Raw genomic sequence first — 13,612 nt, 5'->3', positions numbered from 1 at the left:
AGCTGGGGCTGGGGCGGGGCCCAAGGTAAATCGGGGCAGGAAACCCCGCCTCTGCGCTTTTTGTTCCTTCTTTCACCCTCCCTTATTTGCGCCAACCCCCGCTCTTGTGTTTACCGGCTCCCCCAACCCCAAACTCTTTACGCGTGCGTAGTGAAATCCTCAGGCCTCTGCAGTCTCTCGGCGCCAACTCTAGCCAATCCCGCGTGGTCCCCAGACAAAGGGAAAGCGGGAAGAGCCTCGGTGGCTGCCCCCTCCTCCTGCCCCTGCTACATACTTGCACGCCCTCCATTGCGATTTTTTTCATGTCTAAATTTTATTTGCAGCTGTAGCTGATTGGGTTCAAAGGATAGTTTAATAAAAGGCTCTCACCGCTCTGCCCCTTGCAGAACTCTGTTATAGAGAAAAATTGGAAGCTGTAGGACATTGCTTTAAAAAAATAATATTTCAACCACAGAAAAGGATGTGTGCTATTTACAATAACGAGAGTAAAGCTGTCTGTATAGACACGGGAAATGACCTTAAGGAAGATTACTGACCAAGCTATAGAACATTCCTTTTTAAAAAAGTATATAGTGTACTACATAATATATGCATATAAAGGACAGGAAGGCTACCTAGCAAAATATGACCAGTGGTGCCAGCACAGGTTCTTGTGTATGTTTCTGTGTATTTTCCAAAATTACCATAATGATGCAGCATAGTATAGTAGTTAAAAGCATGGATTCTTGAGCCAGATGCCTGTTTTCAAATCCTTTCTGCACCATCTGGCTACTAGCTCTGTGACCTTGGAGTTACTTCCATCTCTTTGGCTTGGTTTCATCATCTGTAAAATGGAGTTGATGATAATGTACCTACTTACAAGATGTTATGAGAATTAAATAAGTTCATATTCGTAAAACACATAAAACAATGACTAGTTCATAGCGTATTAGCTTAAGATAAATGAGTTTTGAATTTGTGCCCTCACACTTTCTCCCCTAACCCGCAACCTCTTCCCCCCAATTTATATATAAGGCCAGGGCTTTTCCTCCACTCCACAAGATAGCTGTGCCAGCTCCCACTGCCAGCCAGAACCTATAGGTGGTTCAGCTCAGAGTTTAGTTTTTGGAGACAGCCTTAATGGACTGGGATGTTTTGTGCTCACACCAATGGGTCAGGTATTTCTGAGACCATGCCCGCCTCCAACTCATACATAAGAAGCAGCCCCCTCACGTTGTGCTCTTGTGATTTCTGGAGACGGCACATCTTGGTCACACCTTATTTCAGATCTGGAGTGATCACTGTGGGGAGCACACCCAGAGCAAAAGGGAACACTGCTCCCCCATTTCTGAGGTGGATCCCATAGGAGCCATGTACTGACCTGCCAAGTCCAACTGGGAGATGTGGGGTGGGCTTTGACAATGACAGTGGGGCCTGATGTTCATCGGCTCACCCACAGCCAGGAGGCCTAGGAGGCGCCTTTACTTCTGGGTGTTCATACAGAACAGCCTTACCTGAGACCACTGGCTATGTGGTCTTGGTATGGGAGTGAAGCAGAGTTCAGATCCCAGTGAAGAGCCAATGTCCAATGGCTGATGTGCTTAGTGCAGGGAACATTGTGAGAGATCTGTGCGGTCCAGTAGACAACAGCAGCAACAATAACAAGCAGGCCTGCACAAGAGGTTGAATTTGCCCAAAATAGTGCCTAAAGGGCCAAAGCTCAAAGGAGAAAAAGATAGCCACAAGTCCCTGGGGGGGTTTCGGGGTTAAAAGCACTTTAGAGACAGATACAAAATCATGTTCGATCTCAACTATGCAGTATATGTCATAAAAATATGGGGAGGGAAATGTCATAAAATCTTGTGTTCTGCAATTTGAGTTTGTGGCTAATTTTCATTTTTTTCCTGTTTATATTCTGTTTATGTCAACTGGCATTTTTTTTTACTACCAAGAAAAAAGGCAATAAATGTTATTTGTAAAACAACAAAGAAGCTAGCTTCTATGCAGGTTTAAGTCTGAACCAGTCTGTGGAGGCCAACTGTGGAGGAGTCTGTGGAGCAGAGTGACGAACGAACAGAAGAACAGGCGGGGAGCAGAGAGGAGAAAACTTCAGCCTTGAAACCATGGTAACGACTGCAGGAGTATGCACAGTGAGTCAGAGCCAGGAATGGCTGCCAGTTGTATTTTCTATTAATTATCTCCTCAAACTGATTCTTCCATGCATTTCTTAAACGAGCAAAAGCAGGAAGGGAATCTGGCAGCTCTCTTCCCAGGAGAGAAGTTCACAAACCTTCACCCAGACTTGCTATTCTGCCCAATCTGCTCTACAACCAACAGGCTGCAGTGTCTTTTCCGTTTGAGATCCCAGCAGAGCTTATTCTGAAAAGGGAGCTTGAAGAGACAAAACAGCGATCTAGTTGATCCCATTCAGTTGTAGTCAATGCATGGGGAGCTCTGGGTCCCAGACTCTGGGGACAGGGGTAGAAAAATGCCACCCTTTGGAAATTGAAGCCAGGAAAAATAAGTACACAGTGGATAAGACCAGCCACCTGCAAAAGTAGCCGCCCATTATGGCAAATGGGTTCGGGTATATTGCTGATTCGATAGATGTGGCTCCTGAGCCTAGTCAGTGGCTGAAGAAGAACTTTCTGTCCTTCATGATGTTGTTACATATCTGCCATGGGATAATGAAACTTTGAGCAACTGGTTTTTAAGAAAGGGCTTTACCAAAGAACTTATATGTACAACCCATGGACATGAACTAAGAGGGCGGGAATGCTGGAGGGTGGAGGGTATATAGGGTGGAGAGGGATAAAAGGGAGAAAAAAAATTGGGACAACTGTAATAGCATAATCAATAAAATATACTTTTTTAAAAAAAGGAAGGGCTTCAGAGAAGATTCTATCTATGTTTATCCAGCATTGTCTAAGCAAAAGAGCTGCAGTTTCTGGAGGACACTAATATTCCAGTATCTAGTGAGGTGGATTTTGTCGAAGGCAGTGTTCATTTGAGACAATGGAAAACAGCCAACACAAATAGCATATGTAGCATGAGCCTGGAGCTTTCCCTTCATGATCTCTTTTAGTTTTCACAAGTCTTGTTACAGAGACTCACCATTGCCATTTTAGCGCTGAAGAAACAAGCTCAGAGAGGTTAAGAAATGTGTTTTAGGTTTCACAGCTAAGGATTGTGGCAGGATTGGGCTCTGAACTCGGGTCTGTCTGACTCCCAAGCTGGTACCCTCTGCATGATGACTTGCTTTGCCATCCCCTAAATGAAATCCAAGAACACCCAGTTCCCTTTGTTCTGAGTGCATATTTCCCAAGTCAGCTTCCCAGGGATTTGAGGCCTCACAAGGGAACATGGTGCTCAAGAGGTGTCAAGGCCAAGTTACTCAGCCACCATGGGACAGAGATTAAATGCTCCTCTGGTTTATGCATCAGTGTGTGTTGGTTCAGAGCACTGAGGCAAGGAGAAGGAACACTGCCTGGCTGGGGGACAGTGGGCACAGCATTGTTACAAAGGCAGAGAGGGGACAGTAGGGAAGAGGTCTTCTGTATCCTGACCTCCAGGAACTGGTCTCCATGTCCAATGGATTCTGCCTCCGAAACAACTCTTCTCCCCTGTTCCTCAACATTTTATGATGAACAATGAACACTTGACTAGGATTCAGCAAACGTTTCTTGTGTTCATCCTCCACGCTCTTCTCTGCTGCCACAACCTTTTGCACATTCTCTGGACCATTGGAACAGCCTCCACCTTGGCCTCTCAGTCACCAGTCTCACCACCCTCCAAACTACCTTCCCCAGCATCTGACAGAGTGCTCTCAGAAACACAGATTTGATGCTCACTTCCTCAGTTAAGACCCTTCAGTAGCTACCGGATGTTGAGAGGCTGCTTAGCCTGGAGGCCCTAAGGCTATCCTGCTGCTTATCTGCAGGCTCATCTCTTGTTAGTCCCCACTGGGCTCCAACCACTTTATTACCATTTATAGGCCCTCAAACATGTAGTGCTGTCTTCAGACTTCATGCCTTTGCATATATGCTGGTCTCTCTACCTGAATGCTCTTCCCCCATTTTTGATCTAGCTAACTCCTATTTACATTTCAAAATCAAGCTCAGGTGCCTGTTTCTCTTGGAAGCCTTCACTGATCCACTTCTCCACCTTCTCTCAAGCTAGGCTAAGTACTCCTCTGAACTCCCAAAGTGCCCTAGGCTTATCTCTAACATTTGTATGATTTTGAGTAGTAGTCCATGCTATAGACACAGCACTGTTTGTTTAACCATTCACTCATTGAAAAACATTTGGGTTGTTTCCAGGTGGGGCTTCGACAAATACAGTGGCTATAAACAGTGTGTGCAGATTTTGGTGTGGAAACATGTTTTCATTTCTCTAGGATTATTCCCAGGAGTGTAGTTGCTGAGTTGTATAGTAAATTGCATGTTTAGTTTTGTAAAAAACTGCCATACTCTTTTCCAGAGTGGCTATACCATTTCACATTCCCACCAGCAATGTGTGGGTGATCCAGTTTCACCATCTAATCAATAGCATTTTGTGTTATCACAATTTTTTTATTTTAGCCATTTAGATAGATGTGTACTGATGTCTCATTGTGATTTTTAGTTTGCATTTCTGTAATGGCCAATGATGTTGAATATCTTTTCGTGTGTTAATTTGCTGTCTGTATATACTCTTTCGTGAAATAAATGTTATGCCTTTTGTCCAGTTTCTGATTGGATTTTTTGTAACCGTTGACTTTCAAAAGCTCTTTATACACTCTAGATATGAGTACTTTGTCAGGTATGTGGTTTGCAAATATTTTCTCCCCATCTCTAACCTTGTCTTTTCATCCTCTTTAAGAGGTCTTCTTTTTTGTTTTCAGAGCAAAAGTCCTTAATTATTTTTTTATCATGCTTATGGTGGTATATCTAAGAACTTTTTATCAAGTCCTACATCCCAAAGATTTTCTCCTATATTTTCTTCTAAAAGTTTTTCTGTTTTTCACTTAAATCTGTGAGTTAGCCCTGGCTGGTATGGCTTGTTGGTTGGGTGTAATTCTGCAAACCAAAAGGTCATAGGTTACATTCCTGGGTTGCAGGCCAGGTCCCCAGTTAGGGCATGTATGAGAGACAACTGATCGATGTTTGTCCCTTGTACTGATGTTTCTCTCCCTCCCTTTCTCCTTCCTTTCCCCTCTTTCTAAAATCAATAAACAAATCCTTGGGTGAGGATTAAAAAATTTGTGAGTTAGATTTATCCATTTGAATTAGTTTTTGAATAAGATGTAAGAGTTAGATTGAAGCCCTTTTTTTTTTTTGGCCTATAAATGTCCAATTGCTCCATCATTTGTTGAAAAGCTATCATTCATTAAATTGCTTTTGCACTTTTGTTAAAAGTCAGCCAGCTGTCTGTGTGAGTCTGTTCTGGATTCAGTATTCTGTTTTGTTGATCTGTGTGTCTGTTTCTCCACCAATATCACACAATGTCACACAGTCTTTTTTTTTTTTAAGATTTTATTTGTTTATTTTTAGAGAGAGGGGCAGGGTGGGAGAAAGAGAGGAAGAGAAACATCAATGTGTGATTGCCTCTCATGTGCCCCCCCAACTGGGGACCTGGCCCACAACCCAGTCATGTTCCCTGACTGGGAATCAAACCAGCGACCCCTTGGTTCACAGGCCATTGCTCAATCCACTGAGCCAAACCAGCTAGGGCTGCAATGTCATACAGTCTTGATTACTATAGCTACATACTAAGTCTTAAAATTGAGTAGAGTGATTCTTTTTCTACTTTATTCTTTTTTTTTTTTAATTTTAATTTTTTATTGTTAGTCAATTACAGTTGTATGGCTTTTCTCCCCATCCCTCCACTCCAGCCCAGCCAAACCCCCGTCCCTCCCCCACTTCCACCCTCCCCCTTGATTTTGTCCATGTGTCCTTTATACTACTTTATTCTTATTTTTCAAAATTGTTTTTAGCTATTATAGTTGTTTTTACCTTTCCATACACATTTTAGAATAATCTTATCGGTATCTACAAAAAATGTTGCTGAGGGTTTTTCTTTGCATATTTTGATAGGAATGGTGTTAAACCTATAAAACATTTGGGGGAGAATTGATATCCTTACTTAGTTGACCTCCTCCAATTCATAAACAAAGTATAACTCCCGTGTAGTTAGATCTTCTTTGATATTTTCCATCAGTGTTTTTTAGTTTCAGCACAAAATTCCTGTGCATTTTTTAGATTCATATCTGTGTATTTATTTGAGTGATTGTGGGTGATATTGTAGTTTTCATTTAGGTTTACACATGTTCATTGCTACTATTTAGAAATAAAATTGAGGTTTTGTATGTTGTTCTTATATCCTGTGACCTTCCTGAACTCATTTATTAATTCTAGGAGATTGTTTATTTTGTGTGTGGGTTTCTTGTGATTTTCTATATAGATCATCACGTCATCTCCAAAGAATTCGCTTCTATACTCAAGTGATTGACAGTCATTTCCTTGAACCTGTAGGACCCAGATCCGTGTTGTGTTTTGTTTTTTCTGGCTGACAATCTGAGTTTCTCAAGGCCACTGGAATTCCTTGACACTTAGGCCTCTGTATCTTCAAGTCAGTAATGCTATTTTGTATCCTTCTCACATTTGGAATCTCTCTTAGTTCCTCCTCTACTACCAGGGAGAGAAAACTCTCTGCTTTTAAGATCTCAATGTGATTAGATTGGGTCCACCAGGATATCTCTCTTGATTAACTCTAAGTCAGTCAATTAGTAATCTTAATTATATCCCTTGAATCACTTTTGCTGTGAAACTTAACACAATCTTGAGCATATTATCAAACCATAATCACAGTTCTTGGGACTAGGGCAGGAAGTCTTGGGGAGTCATTTTGGAATTGTACCTTACACTTAATATTTAGTTGGATGCCAGACATTGTGAGTTTTTATACTGTGTGTGCTAGATTTTTATATTCCTTTAAGGACTCTTTGTTTAAGTATATTTTATTGATTATGCTATTACAGTTGCCCCATTCCCCCCACTTTATTCCCCTCCACCCTTCAACCTCCTCCCACCAGCATTTTCCCCCCTCAATTCGTGTCCATGGGTCATACATATAAGATCTTTGACTGCTCCATTTCCTATACTATTCTTAACCTCCCCCTGTCTACTTTGTACCTACCATTTATACTTCTTATTCCCTGTACCTTTTTCCCCATTCCGCCCCTCCCCCTCCCCACTGATAACCTTCCATGTGATCTCCATTTCTGTGATTCTGTTCCTGTTCTAGTTGTTTGCTTAATTTGCTTTTTTTGTTTTTTTAGATTCAGTTGTTGATAGTTGTGACTTTGTTGTCATTTTACTGTTCATATTTTGCTCATCTTCTTTTTCTTAGATAAGTCCCTTTAACATTTCATATAACAAGGGCTTGATGATGATGAACTCCTTTAACTTTACCTTTTCTGGGAAGCACTTTATCTGCCCTTCCATTCTAAATGATACCTCTGCTGGATAGCGTCATTTTGGATGTAGATCCTTGCCGTTCATGACTTCAAATACTTCTTTCCAGCCCTTTCTTGCGTGCAAGGTTTCTTTTGAGAAATCAGCTGACAGTCTTAAGGGAACTCCTTTGTAGGTAACTCTTTCCTTTTCTCTTGCTGCTTTTATGATTCTCTCCTTATCTTTCATCCTGGGTAATGTAATGATGATGTGCCTTGGTGTGTGCTTCCTTGGGTCCAACTTCTTTGGAACTCTCGGAGCTTCCTGGACTTCCTGGAAGTCTATTTCCTTTGCAGATTGGGGAAGTTCTCCTTCATTATGTTTTCAAATAAGTTTTCAATTTCTTCCTCTTCCTCTTCTCCTCTGGCACCCCTATGATACGGATGTTGGAATGTTTAAAGTTGTCCCAAAGGCTCCTAAGCCTCTCCTCATTTTTTTTTTTTGAATTCTTGTTTCTTCATTCTGTTCTGGTTGAATGTTTATTTCTTCCTTATGCTCCAAATTGTTGATTTGAGTCCCTGTTTCCTCCCCTTCACTGTTGGTTCTGTGTATATTTTTCTTTATTTCACTTTGCATGGCTATTTCCTCTGTTTCCACCTTTTCCTCTATTTTGCTCAATTTTTCCTCTATTTATACTCAACCATTTCTGTGAGCATCCTGATTACCAGTGTTTTGAACTCTTTATCTGATAGGTTGGCTATCTCTTCATCACTTAGTTCTATTTTTGGAGTTTTGATATGTTCTTTCATTTGGGCCATATTTCTTTGTCTCAGAGCACCTGTTATGTTGTAAGGGGCAGAGCCTTAAGTATTCGCCAGGGCAGAGCAACCCAGGTCACTTCATTGTGGTGCTGTATGTTGGGGAGGGGCTAGAGAGGGAGCAATTCCACTTGCTCACTCTTAGGTGGCTTTCAGTCACTTCCCCTGCTTCCCACAATTGGGCCCTTTTGGTGCTGATTCCCGGGTGAGTGGGTTTGTATATGTTTAGGACCCTGTGGGTCTCTCCAACAAAATCTCCTGTGAGGCTGGGTGTTTCTCCCACTGCTCCAACCTCACAGGTTTTTACAGCTAGAGGTTTTGAGGCTTTATTTCCCCACACTGGAAACCTGGGTTGTGTGGTCTGTCTTGCCCTCCAGTTACTCCTCCTGGTTTATTTGCACACAAATGTGGGACTGTCAGCCACTGCCTCACCTGCCAAGTCCTCCAGCCGCCATCTTGCCTCAGTTCTTCTCCGTCCCAGCTGCCTGTTTCCGCCCCTCCTATAGGTCTGAATGAATGTTTTTCTTTAACTCCTTGGTTGTGGGATTTCCATACAGTTTGATTTTCTGGCAGTTCTGGTTGTGTTTTGTTTTAAAATTTGCTGTTGTCCTTCTTTTGGTTGTGCAAGGAGGCAAAGTATATCTACCTGTGCCTCCATCTTGGCTGAAAGTCTCTCCTTTAAGAATTCTTAAACTTTGTTCTAGGATGCAGTCAAGTTATGGAAGCAGTTTGATTCCTTTGTGGTTTATTTTGTTTCATTTAAAGATTTTATTTATTTATTTATTTTTGGAGAGGAAGGGAGGGAGAAAGAAAGGGAAAGAAACATCAATGTGTGAGAGATACGTCGATAGGTTGCCTCTTGCACATCTCCAAATGGGGACCTGACCTGCCACCCAGGCATATGCCCTGACTGGGAATCGAACTGGCAACCTTTCAGTTTGCAAGCTGGCACTCAACCCACTGAGCCACACCAGCCAGGGCTGAGGTTTATTTTTAAGCTTTGTTAAGTGGAATCCAGAAAAGCCTTTACTCTAGATCTAACTTAACCCCACCACAGAAGCAATAGCTGTCTGAGGACTCATCAATTCCCCATGAGTTAGGAGTTTTTCAGCTCTTATTGGTGGGAACAAGAACTACTTAGAGCCTTTTTGTGAGTTCCAGCAATTGTTGTCCTTGCTCCTTTCAGGCAGTTTCCTCCAAACATCAATACCCATCCGAATGCTTGAGGAATACCACCTACAGATCTCTAAGTTTCTCTCTTTCTGTGCAGTGCCCTTCTCTCTGGAATACTGTCCTGCTAACTCTAGCTGCCTTGGCCTTCCTGAACTCTCAGCTCCATTTACTCAACTCAGAAAGTCCACTGGGCTGTAACTGGGTTCCCCCTTGTAGCATCATTGGCCTGGAAACTGTCACACAGTAGTAAGCTGGGGCAATGGTAGGGCTCACTTAGTTTGTTTCCTGTCTCTCAGGGATCACTATCCTTCATTTTCTGATGTCATGTCTTGAAAAACATACTCCATAGTTACATATATTCTGCCTTTTTTTCTTTTTGGTATTTCAGATAGTAGGATAAGTCTGGGCCCTGTTACTCCATCTTGGCCAGAAAGGGTAGTTCTGAACTTCATATAAATGAAACCATATAGTGGGTAGTCATCTGTATCTGCCTTCTTTTGTGAGTAGCAGCAGTTTGTTCTTTTTCAAATTGCTGGTAATGTTCCATTCCATGAATATTTTCTCCCTTTTAATGACTGCATAGAATTCCACTGTAAGGATATATTATAATTTGTCTAATAGGTTGCCTATTGGTTTACATTTAGAGATGATTTCTGGTCTCTTGACAAACAGTGCTTCAATGGACATCTTGAATGTACATTTTGCACATATGTGAGTTATCTTTAAGATAGATTCTCACTCATGGAATGGTTAGGGGCAAATGATATGTGCATTTTGCATTTCGATAGTAACTGTCGAACTTCCCTCCAAAGACAGGACCAGCCATTGTTTTCACTGACTACGTATAAGGGTGCCTGTTTCTTCACTCATGTGTTATTCTTAAAAGAGCTGTCTTAGTCACTTAATTGGCTTATAGTATAACAAGATCTTCTTATAAAACATTTTCTCTGTGCCCAGGCCATGGGACCACTGCAGAAAGAAAAGTCACTATCTATCAGGGGTTTCTGATTACTTCAGGAATAAGCCTTCTTTGGATGCTATGCAAAGACTCTGGCCTAATACTAAATTGGCTTTATAAGGAACAGAGCCATGGCAAGGTTCCAATGTGGTAGTCTTTGCTCTGCTGAAACATCTTTAAAAAATTAATTAATTACAGGCCTTTGGGGAGCTTATCTCCTCTAGAACTAGAATCACACCTAAAACATTTCAAGATAGTGACTGTTTTTAGTGATGCTAGAGATGTTTCTCTTTTGTAACTTAAACAAAATGCTTCCTCCCAAAATGATAAGAAATTCACATGGTATAATGAGTCATTTTGGTGTCTCAAAGTTTTGCCCCTTCTTTTTTTTTTTTAAATATATTTATTGATTACGCTATTAAAGTTTTCCCATTCCCCCCCCACTCCACTCCATCCTGCCCACCCCCTCCCTCCCACATTCCCCCCCTATAGTTCATGTCCATGGGTCATACTTATAAGTTCTTTGGCTTCTACAATTCCTACACTATTCTTACCCTCCCCCTGTCTATTTTCCACCTATCATCTATGCTACTTATTCTCTGTACCTTTCCCCCCCTCTCCCCCTCCCACTCCCCTATTGACAACCCTCCATGTGATCTCCATCTCTGTGGTTCTGTTCCTGTTCTAGTTGTTTGCCTAGTTTGCTCTTGTTTTTGTTTTAGGTGTGGTCATTAATAACTGTGAGTTTGCTGTCATTTTTACTGTTCCTATTTTTGATCTTCTTTTTCTTAGGTAACTCCCTTTAACATTTCATATAATAAGGGCTTGGTGATGATGAACTTCTTTAACTTGACCTTACCTGAGAAGCACTTTATCTTCCCTTCCATTCTAAATGACAGCTTTGCTGGATACAGTAATCTTGGATGTAGGTCCTTGCGTTTAATATTGGGTAATGTAATTAGGATGTGCCTTGGTGTGTTCCTCCTTGGGTCCAGCTTCTTTGGGACTCTCTGAGCTTCCTGGACTTCCCAGAAGTCTATTTCCTTTGCCAGATGAGGGAAGTTCTCCTTCATTATTTGTTCAAATAAGTTTTCAATTTTTTGTTCTTCCTCTTCTCCTTCTGGCACCCCTATAATTCGGATGTTGGAACATTTCAAGATGTCCTGGAGGTTCCTAAGCCTCTCCTCATTTTTCTGAGTTCTTGTTTCTTCATTATTTTCTGGTTGGATGTTTCTTTCTTCCTTCTGGTCCACATCGTTGATTTGAGTCCCAGTTTCCTTCCCATCACTATTGGTTCCCTGTACATTTTCCTTTGTTTCTCTTAGCATAGGCTTCATTTTTTCATCTGGTTTTCAAACAGATTCAACCAATTCTGTGAGCATCTTGATAACCAGTGTTTTGAACTGTGCATCTGATAGGTTGGCTATCTCTTCCTCGCTTAGTTGTATTTTTTCTGGAGCTTTGAAGTGTTCTGTCATTTGGGCCATTTTTTTTTTTTTGTCTTGGCGCGTCTGTTACTTTAAGGGGCGGAGCCTTAGGTGTTCACCGGGGCGGGGTAACGCTGGTCGCTACTTTGTGATGCTATACGTGGGGGAGGGGCTGAGAGGGAGCAATGGTGCCCGCTTCACTCTCCTCCTTTCAATCTTTCACTCTGATACCCACAATCAAACTGGGCCCCTCTGGTTCCCGAGTGGGTGGGCTTGTGCACACTCTAGGCCCCTGTGGGTCTCTCCAGCGACCTCTCCTGTGAGGCTGGGAGTCTCTCCTGCTGCTGCCCCAAGCCCCACGGGGGCTTTCAATCAGAGGTTTGAGGCTTTATTTCCCCGCACTGGAGCCCTGGGTTGTGCAGTCTGCTTCGCTCCCCGCCATTCGTCTGGTTTATCTATGTGCGAATGTGGGGCCGCGGGGTGCTACCCACTGCTCTGCCTGCCCCGTTCTCCGCCACTCCGAGTCCGGCCCTCTCGGTTTATCTGTGTGCGAATGTGGGGCCGCAGGGTCTGCTAGTGCTCAGACTGCCTGCGCTGTTCATCCCACACTCTGCCAGTCTAGGTCCCGCCACAGCCACGCGAGTCCTCTCCACCCCAGTGCCCGTCTCCGCCTCTCGTACCGGTCTAGATGAATGTTTATTTTTTATTTCCTTGGTGTCGGACCCCCTTGCCGTTCGATTCTCCGTCAGTTCTGGTTGTGCGAGGAGGCGCAGTGTGTCCACCTACGCCGCCATCTTGGTTCTCCAGTTTTGCCCCTTCTAATTTAGTGATGTGAAAGTATGCTAAAGCTGCTTTAAGAGGTCGGTATAAACCAGGTAGTAATCAATGTTAATGGACTTAAAACAATATAAAAAGTGATATATGATGTGCTTGTATATGTAAGTTTATGGTGAGTATAGTGCAGGTGGCACTGGAGTTCAACTGTCTGGGTATGAATCACAGTTCCATCACCTAACATTGCAGGCAAGTTTCTTAACATTTCTGGGCCTCATCTGTAAAACAGAGTAACACTAGTATCTTTCTCATAGGGTTTTGGGGGGATTAAAAGAATTAATTTCAGGAGAACCAAGATGGCGGCGTAGGTAGACACACTGCGCCTCCTCGCACAACCAGAACTGACGGAAAATCGAACGGCAAGGGGGTCCAACACCAAGGAAATAAAAAATAAACATTCATCCAGACCGGTAGGAGGGGCGGAGACGGGCAACCGGGGTGGAGAGGACTCGCGTGGCCATGGCGGGACCAAGGCTGGCGGAGTGTGGGACGAACGGGGCAGGCAGTCGGCGGCCCCACATTCGCACACAGATAAACCGAGAGGAACGGCGGGGAGCGAAGTAGACCTCGTAACCCAGGGCTCCAGTGCGGGGAAATAAAGCCTCAAATCTCTGATTGAAAGCCCCCTTGGGGCTAGGGGCAGGAGCAGGAGAGACTCCCAGCCTCACAGGAGAGGTCGTTGGAGAGACCCACAGGGGCCTAGAGTGTGCACAAGCCCACCCACTCGGGAGCCAGCACCAGAGGGGCCCAATTTGATTGTGGGTAGTGGAGTGAAAGACTGAAATCCGGTGGAGAGTGGAGCAGGCGCCATTGCTCCCTCTCGGCCCCTCCTCCACGTACAGCGTCACAGCACAGCGACCAGCGTTACCCCGCCCCGGTGAACACCTAGGGCTCCGCCCCTTAAAGTAACAGATGGGCCAAGACAAAAAAGAAAAAAATGGCCCAAATGACAGAACACCTCAAAGCTCCAGAAAAAATACAACTAAGCGA

Source organism: Desmodus rotundus, chromosome X (genome assembly GCF_022682495.2).
Source record: "Desmodus rotundus isolate HL8 chromosome X, HLdesRot8A.1, whole genome shotgun sequence".
NCBI lineage: Eukaryota > Metazoa > Chordata > Mammalia > Chiroptera > Phyllostomidae > Desmodus > Desmodus rotundus.
The sequence above is the reverse complement of the archived record's forward strand: the minus strand, read 5'-3'. Positions refer to the sequence as shown.